The sequence below is a fragment of the Lampetra fluviatilis genome, chromosome 12 (assembly GCF_964198595.1).
Source record: "Lampetra fluviatilis chromosome 12, kcLamFluv1.1, whole genome shotgun sequence".
Classification (NCBI taxonomy): Eukaryota; Metazoa; Chordata; class Hyperoartia; order Petromyzontiformes; family Petromyzontidae; genus Lampetra; species Lampetra fluviatilis.
In genome coordinates this window covers 4,413,188-4,420,908 of record NC_136286.1, presented here as the reverse complement: position 1 = coordinate 4,420,908, position 7,721 = coordinate 4,413,188, and the positions used below count along the sequence as shown (strand labels likewise).

Sequence of the window (7,721 nt, the reverse complement as noted above, 5' to 3'; positions counted from 1 at the left end):
ACAACAGGCACCCGATTTCAGGGGTTGCGACGATGGCTGAACGGTAACGCGTTTGCTGCTTGTTGCAGAGTTTCACCTGTTGGAGTTCAGCAGGTCGCCCTCGTCAATGCTGGCAGGTGTTTTACCGATACGAACTGTGCCCCGTCCGATTCGCATTGGACGTTAAAGATGCCGTGACGTCTTCATTCGGAAGAGTGGGCCATTGCGCGTCGACTTCGCGTTTCAAATTTTCCACATTCGAAAATTGACCTGCTTATCAGTGCCGGATTATCATATTAGCACAAGTAGCTGCATATGCTACGGGCAACACCAGCTACCTTCATCAGGTGTAAAAAATGTACAGCAAAATAACTGTACCTACAGTTATTCTGTACCTACAGTTATTTTGTACCTACAGTTATTTTGTTGTGCCTTTTTACACCTGATGAAGGAAGCTCGTGTTGCCTCCGAAACGTCGTGATTTAATTGATGTATTTTCATTTATTATTATTTTTTACCTACGTGACTTTACCGAAAAAACCTAAGAGTATGAATCCTTGCAGTCACGAAAGCTTCAAATCTAGAATGTGTGTATGTTAATCATCCACACCCCTGTCGGCTGCACTTGAGTGCCGGCATTCCGAAAGCCATCGTCGCCAGACACAAGACAGGACCTGCTCAGCGTGGCTCGGCGGAGTGTTTGAGGGCGAATGGCAGCTTTCAAGGCGTCGCGTTTTGTGCGCCTGTTTGCGCTTCCTCTCTTGATCTCTTGCTCTTTCACACAAAGTTCTCGCGCCTGCACGCAGCAGAAGAATCACAGGCCCATCATCGGTAAGAGGGTTTGCACGATCCCCGCTGCGCGTTTACCCGAGTCGCCTCGTTGTTGTCGTTGGTCATTCAAGTGTCGGAGCGGATGAAGGTTGTTTTTGAAAACATTTTTTTTTATCGTAACATGGTTCCTGCGTAGGGGTTTTGTGCCAGGAGACTGTGACCGGGCTGAGTGCGCTGGGTCCGAGCTACATCGCCGCATCGGTGCGTCAAGTTCTTGGAGTCCGGCGGTTCCAGGGTAGTTCCCATCAGGTGAACTCACTTAGCTTTCATCCCTGAACGCCAATATACATGGCGCAGTTCCAACGCGTCCCCGGTGGACTGCCAGCACGTTCATCAAAGAACCTTGCCAAATAACATAGTGATATCGCAAACCATCTGCTGCCGGCAAAGCCATATGTTTTACCGGCAGCAGATGGCTTAACACAGTCCCTTAATTCCCAATAGTAATTAATCAGTTGACTCTATTATGGACCATCGGCTGTCTGGAAGTACTGTAACGCGTTGTTCTCCGTTCCATAATTTCCCAGGGTGGGTTTGAGCAAGAGTGAATACACGGACGTCTTTTACTCAATAAATGGGTGAGTGAATATTACCAGTTCACGAGGAGGAAGGAGTTGGTTTGACCTGCATGGGATTTAACATTTGTGGTGAGGGTCTTAATTAACACGTAAATATATACAGCAATTTAACCTGCGGAGTTTAACTAAACGTTGACGGTGTTCTCTACATTGCACGTAGACGTTTTTTTCCCCGGCGGAGATGTGGACTTGGTGACTTCTGCTTATGCCAAAGCTGCCAAAATACTGTTCGACCTCGTCATGCAGGTATGAGCGCATATGATTTTGGAGTGACGGGGTCGGATTTTTAAGTTTGGAAATAAATGTTCCAGTTTTGAACTCTAAAACGATCCCTTCATGGCCTGCAACATATATTTTTTTACCAATAGACATTTAATAAATATTTTACTATGTTTGGTGAAATCCACAGCAAGAAAACTTTCAATCAAAATTTATGTTTGGTGACTTCTGAAATTTTTGGAAATGGTCCACAGGGAGATGTAGCAACACTGGTGTTTGGGGAGCCATACATAATTTGCAAGCGAAGACTGGTTTGATGAAATGCGTGTCGCTTGCTTTTATTACAGTTTCAATTAAATTCGGAGGTGGCCGGGTGGCTAAGAGCTCACAGCTCGCAAATCCAGGCGGCCGCCGATGGTTAAACTGAGTTCTCAAGTGTAGTGGGGTTGATTTATGATTGCACACAAAAAAGCATCGCATTAAATATGGGTTTGTACAACTTAATTTAGTGAAATAATTCTGCAACGAACCTCATTCTCATATGCAGAGCGAGTGGAAAGTACTGCGTGGATTAAAAAAACTCCAGAAAAAACACGTATATTCAATAACACTGTTGATTATCACACGACAAATTTGATTACTCTTGTATGGCAGAATGGGTGAGACATTTTTTCCCTGGGTGGGGCCAGGTCAACCTGGAGCCATCTCAGAGGTTGCTCTGTAATAGCCACTTCCACGGGCACGTTTCGAACGATGAAGGGTTTGCGCTGCTCTGCGAGAGATCCCAAGGGCTCCTGCTGTTGCTTCTGCTGCTGATACTCTTTGCTGCTGCTGCTACTCCTGCTGCTGCTCCTGCTGTTGCTGCTGATTCTGCTGCTGCGCTCACAGGCGAATGAGTGCGGCGATTACTTCCCGGTGTGGGGCGAGTGCCTTGGGATGCACGAGCTGGCCTACTTCGTTGCCGGGGAGAACCTTCTCACGCTCACGTGCACCCAGGACGTGGCGCTGCCCCTCAACTTCACCAAGGGTACGGCATAAATCTACAAAAGCCTCAATACTGGGCATTTAAACTTAACAATCCTTCTGTTTGAGGCACCCTTTTCCTGTGCGTGTCGTTTAGCGAAACCCCGCGCCAGTTGCGTGTTTTACCTCTGCGTAACCTGCCGGTGTTACTTGAGTCGTGCATGCCCCTCAATGTTATTTTCCTCCTCGAATGCGTTTGCCCCTACAGGTGTCTGCATTGTTTAGGATTGATTCGCTGCTGTGGATTCCTTCGTTTCACCAGGTCCTCCGTGGGGGGGGGGGGGGTGGTCATCCTTGTAAATCAGCTTAGGGCTGGATGTTTCTTACCCACGTAAACAAATGCAGTCAATCAATTGATATAGACCCAGGTTAATCCATTCATAGATACCCTTCCATTACAATGTTTTTTGATACAGCACTCTGTAGTCCGGGCGTTATTGGATAAACATACGATCGTCGCGGTAGCACGGGGCAGGTTGAGGAGGGTTTACGAGGAGGAGGTGGTCTATAAATGTATGCATGTTGACCTTCTTTCACACTGTACGTAGCCAATCGTGCCAATCGGGGGTGCGGGCGAAGCACACCAAACTGAACAGAAGAAGCAGTTCTAAAGAAATTAGTTTTCAAACGAGATGGAATAGTGCATAGCCGTCCAATGGCTTCCGATTATCGGAAGAGCATTCCAGACGGCCGCAGAAGCGCATCTGAAAGCGCGCGATGCGGTGACCCTCCTGTGAAAGTCTCGAGACTCGGTGAGGTTCCCTGAATGAACTAAATTGTATAGCAATTATATAGGATACATTGCATCAGATGATGACAATGGCATCACTTATACTGTTAGGAACCTCCTGGTTACACCAGCCCACGGGGGATTATTGTGTCCGTAGTGCAGGGAGGGGCTGGGTGGAGAGGGAGGGGCTGGGTGGGGAGGGGCTGGGTAGAAAGGGTGGGGCTGGGTGGGGAGGGGAGGGTGGGGAGGGGCTGGGTGGGGAGGGTGGGGAGGGGCTGGGTGGGGAGGGGCTGGTCACCCCGTGGTGCCCTTATAAAACTCAACGTTTAACCTACTCACGCCGGCTTGTGCCCGCCCTCACAGTCGGGCATATTTGCGGAATACACCACGCCGCCGTTAACCCTGGCCATTGACCGAGCAACCAAACCTTCCTACCAGCTCCCTCCGCAGGAATGTGTTAACTCTATCAATGCGGTGTGCGTGTCGCCCACGTCTCGATGCATTTTGCAGAATCCAAACAAAGCAAGCTTTTCCGGAATTTCCCCAAAGGCGTTCTGGACACCTTGGCTTCTGAGTCCATGACGGGCAACATGCACAACTGGAGCCTCTCACTCAAGGTGAGGTTACACAGCTTGTCATCTATTATAGCCTGTACGGACATGTAAGTGGTTTGTTTAAATAATGTACTATGAGTAGTCTTACGCTTGTTTACCCAGGAAAGCCTTGCCGAGTCTCAAGACTATTTTTCAGGAGGGTCCTGCCACGTTTTGCGCAGTAAGGTGGGGGCTGTGAATGTGTGTAATCCCAATTGAGTAATTTTCTGGTAAGTATTGAGCATTGGGTTCTTGGACAACACCAGCTTTAGTTTTTTTTAAATATATACAATGGGAGGGAACCCGGAGAACCCGGAGAAAACCCATGCGGAAGAGAGGGAGAACGTGAAAACTCCATCATAAAGGCGCACGGATCAGGAATCGAACCAGGGCTTTCTCGCTGTGAGGCGCATGTATTACCACTGTAACACCGTGCTGCCCAATGTTCTTTGCGCTTCCCTTGATTGTTGCTATGACCTCCTATTCTACGTACAAATGACATGTATCTTCCACATTGATAAAAACAAATTCACGAACAATATTAATGCAATCACAGCAGTGTATATATCAGGGGTGGCTAAACTCGCGGCACTATAAGTCACGTACCAAAATCTTCACGTGGCTAAGAGCCACGAGACACCACGCATTGCACGGGTGCATTCTCCAACAGTGGAGTTTAGAATTTTAGAAATCTGCGGTAGCGCACCAGGAGTCCTCACGTCTGGTCCCGCTGCAAGGGGTGTGTGTGCTTCTGCAGATCTTTCCTATTCAAGTAGAAATGTTGAACTGAAAAGTTACACATTAGCTGCATCTATCAAGCCACACTTGAACCGACTGGGAGCTGCATGTGGTTCATGATCCGTGGTCTGGGTCTGGTCATCTCTGGTGAATGTAAATGCCTACTAGGCCTTTGTTGAAAAATAAAATCACGAAATCAATTGCTCATGAGGCCATTCATACCGTTTATACTTCACCCGAGCTGCCTACAATTTATTTATTTCTTGTTGCAATGTGAAATAACTTTTCTGCAAATGAGAAGCTGCGAAATTTCTATCGCGTTTTGACTACAAACACCGACTCCAGTGGGGTGGAGTTTATCTCCACGATGGAAGGTAAGAGTCACGAATGTTGTTTTTGCAACCCAACACGGCATGTACTTCGGTGCAGAACTTCATTTGTTTGGACGATGATAAACACATGTATAGATGATGTTTACCGTGCCTATATATGTGTAGCCAGGTGAGAACCGAATGAAATCCCTTCAAATGACATCTACTCCACACACTGGAGAGCGCCAATTTCCCAACCGCTCCTCAATATGAGAAGAATTTCCATCGCGTGACAGTCAAACTGATATTATTAAATCTCGGATGTGTAAATAAGCTAAATGAAGCACATAACCACATTTTCAGGATATGTTTTTTCATGGGCCGAGACTATCAACTTACGACAATTGAGAACGCCAGTTTAATTCTAGTTTAATTATGAACGGAGGGTGTCAGTGCTGGCGTGCCATCTCAGCGCTCCGACCTCCAGGGCACCCGTCCACCTCATAATAGGCCTTGCAGCGATTACTTCATCTGTCTCTCCCACAAGCCTACCACTACCCTGTCTACGCACTGCAATGGCACCCGGAGATGAACCCGTACGAGTGGGCTAACCAGCGAGCTCTTGTTCACAGTGATGGAGCCATCAGTGCTGCCTTCCACATGGCCGCTTTTCTCGTCAGCGAGGGTGAACCACCACACGGGGACAGAAGGGAAAGGCGTTTCACTTGGAGTAGATGTTGCACTCGCTGGTGCTGGGTGAATTGCAAAAACGCAATTTCTTTATATGTCTAATAACGGTGAATTATGCGAGCAATAAATATAAGTAGGTTATCGTGAAATTCGGTTTCATTGGTCAACTAAATACATCCGTGTCACCGATGTTTTGCCCCTTGAGGTAGGACCAAATTCCACTCTGGACCTTGGACAAAGCTTTGCAGAGCGAGTGTCACATTGCATTGGCATTGCATATAGATGTACCAATTTACAAAGATGATCATAACTGACTGATGTAATTTTGTATGATGTTCTAGAAAGCGTTGTTAACTAATAAACATCCAAAAACATGATAATTATTTTTTTAGGCTCCCAAAAATGATGACCGACTTCAAATGCGTAAGAACGGTCTTTAATATAAGAGTGAAATCTACTTTTAAATCACTTCTTGTTTGAAGTGTGGCACTAAAGCCAATAGAAAGTTAACAAAGCCCACTGCAGATCACCATTGTGTACGTGTGTTTATGTGTATACTACACACACACACGGCTATTCGCATGGCTCTCTCGTACTTTTGAATCACATTATCTTTAACGCCCATGTTATAGTTGCCTAAACGACACGTTGTAATAAAACATCAACACTCGCATGCTGTGGATAAGCCTCGTTAAACTTAAAACTAAAATTGCAAAGTATTTACTCAGTTCACAAACAATAATTGGCTTGGTCCTTAGGCACGTCCATTGGAATCCTTGTGAAACGTAGCGCCAGCATTGGCTGCGGTCACAAATGGCCCCTCCACCAGCCCCAACAAGCCCCTGCCATTGCCTTCACTCCCCCGGGGCCCAGAAGGCGACCTGTCGTCGTGACCCCATGGAAATGGCCCACGGGGGAGTTGTACGCCACCAAACTGATTCTGAAGCTTGTTGTGTTTCAGCTGCGAAGAGCGCCCACCGATTCTACAGCCAGGAGGAGGAGGAGAGGCATTTAATCTACGGTCACTCGCCCGTTTACCCGGCGCAACTAGACTTGTTCCAGCAAGCGTATTTCTTTGATCGAGAAATCACCGGACGCAGTCGTGAGGATTGCGCGCTTGAACCCACAGAATTGTGAAGCTTGTTTTTGCGTGCACGTTCTCCCAATAAGTATCGTTTAAAATTATGTACGCGTATCGAAATAAATACGTGCAATCCTCAACACCATATGTTTGCCGGCGGATTACGTGCTGCACATTTCTGTTTATGGCAGGACACATCCCAAAATGCAGACCACTCTAATCTTTTTCAATAGACAAAAGATTGCATGTACAATACCTCTGAGCCTTATCCAGAGCTTTTGAACATGCAGTGCATATCTCAGTGTGTGGTTAAATCTATTTGTTTTCCGGCCTGCACTGTTTCTGTTATAATGGGTTTTCCCCATTGTTCCCATGTTTGATAGAGGTCTCGAATCTTTTAGATAGCTAACCTATGCTGTGTCCATGATGCCTGGCTCATGTGTGAAATTGATTTAATAAGATAACTTTTCACATTTCCCCAATGTTACCCCAACTGTGCTATTAGCATTGTTTTAAATGAAAATATATCTAACCGGATCTCTTGCACAGTAGTGCAAGCCTTCGTGTTCGAGAATGCTCCAAAGAAGTGGATATCAAATAGCTACCTCTGAGATCCCTTCAAAGTGACCTGGCCCACCCAGGGCAGCAATGTCTGCCCTGGGTAGGCCAGATAAACTGTTTTGAGTCTCTGTCGGAATGAGACTAACTCAAATGTATATATCTTCTTCTTGGTTCTTTCGGTAAAGTCACGTAGAAGGAAAGTAATAAAATAAGAAAAATAAAACATAATAAAATAATTCTCACGACGTTTCGGCCAGTTTTTCAGACGCTGTCTCGACAGACCTGAGGGCGGCTGCTTGCGTTGTGGCCGAAACGTCGTGAGAATTATTTTATTATGTTTTCTTTTTATTATTTTATAACTTTCCTTCTACGTGACTTTACCGAAAG

At 46.3% G+C, this 7,721-nt stretch overlaps 1 pseudogene across 1 annotated transcript; it reads left to right on the top strand.

Moving 5' to 3' along the window:
- Nucleotides 1-360: 360 nt before the first annotated feature.
- On the top strand, nt 361-6,939 carry LOC144935067 (gamma-glutamyl hydrolase-like; annotated as a pseudogene). The gene is made up of 9 exons (XR_013637259.1): nt 361-810; nt 947-1,059; nt 1,338-1,405; nt 1,549-1,634; nt 2,496-2,634; nt 3,871-3,977; nt 4,972-5,065; nt 5,550-5,687; nt 6,654-6,939. The product of XR_013637259.1 is annotated as a gamma-glutamyl hydrolase-like (transcript).
- The last annotated feature ends 782 nt before the right edge of the window (nt 6,940-7,721 follow it).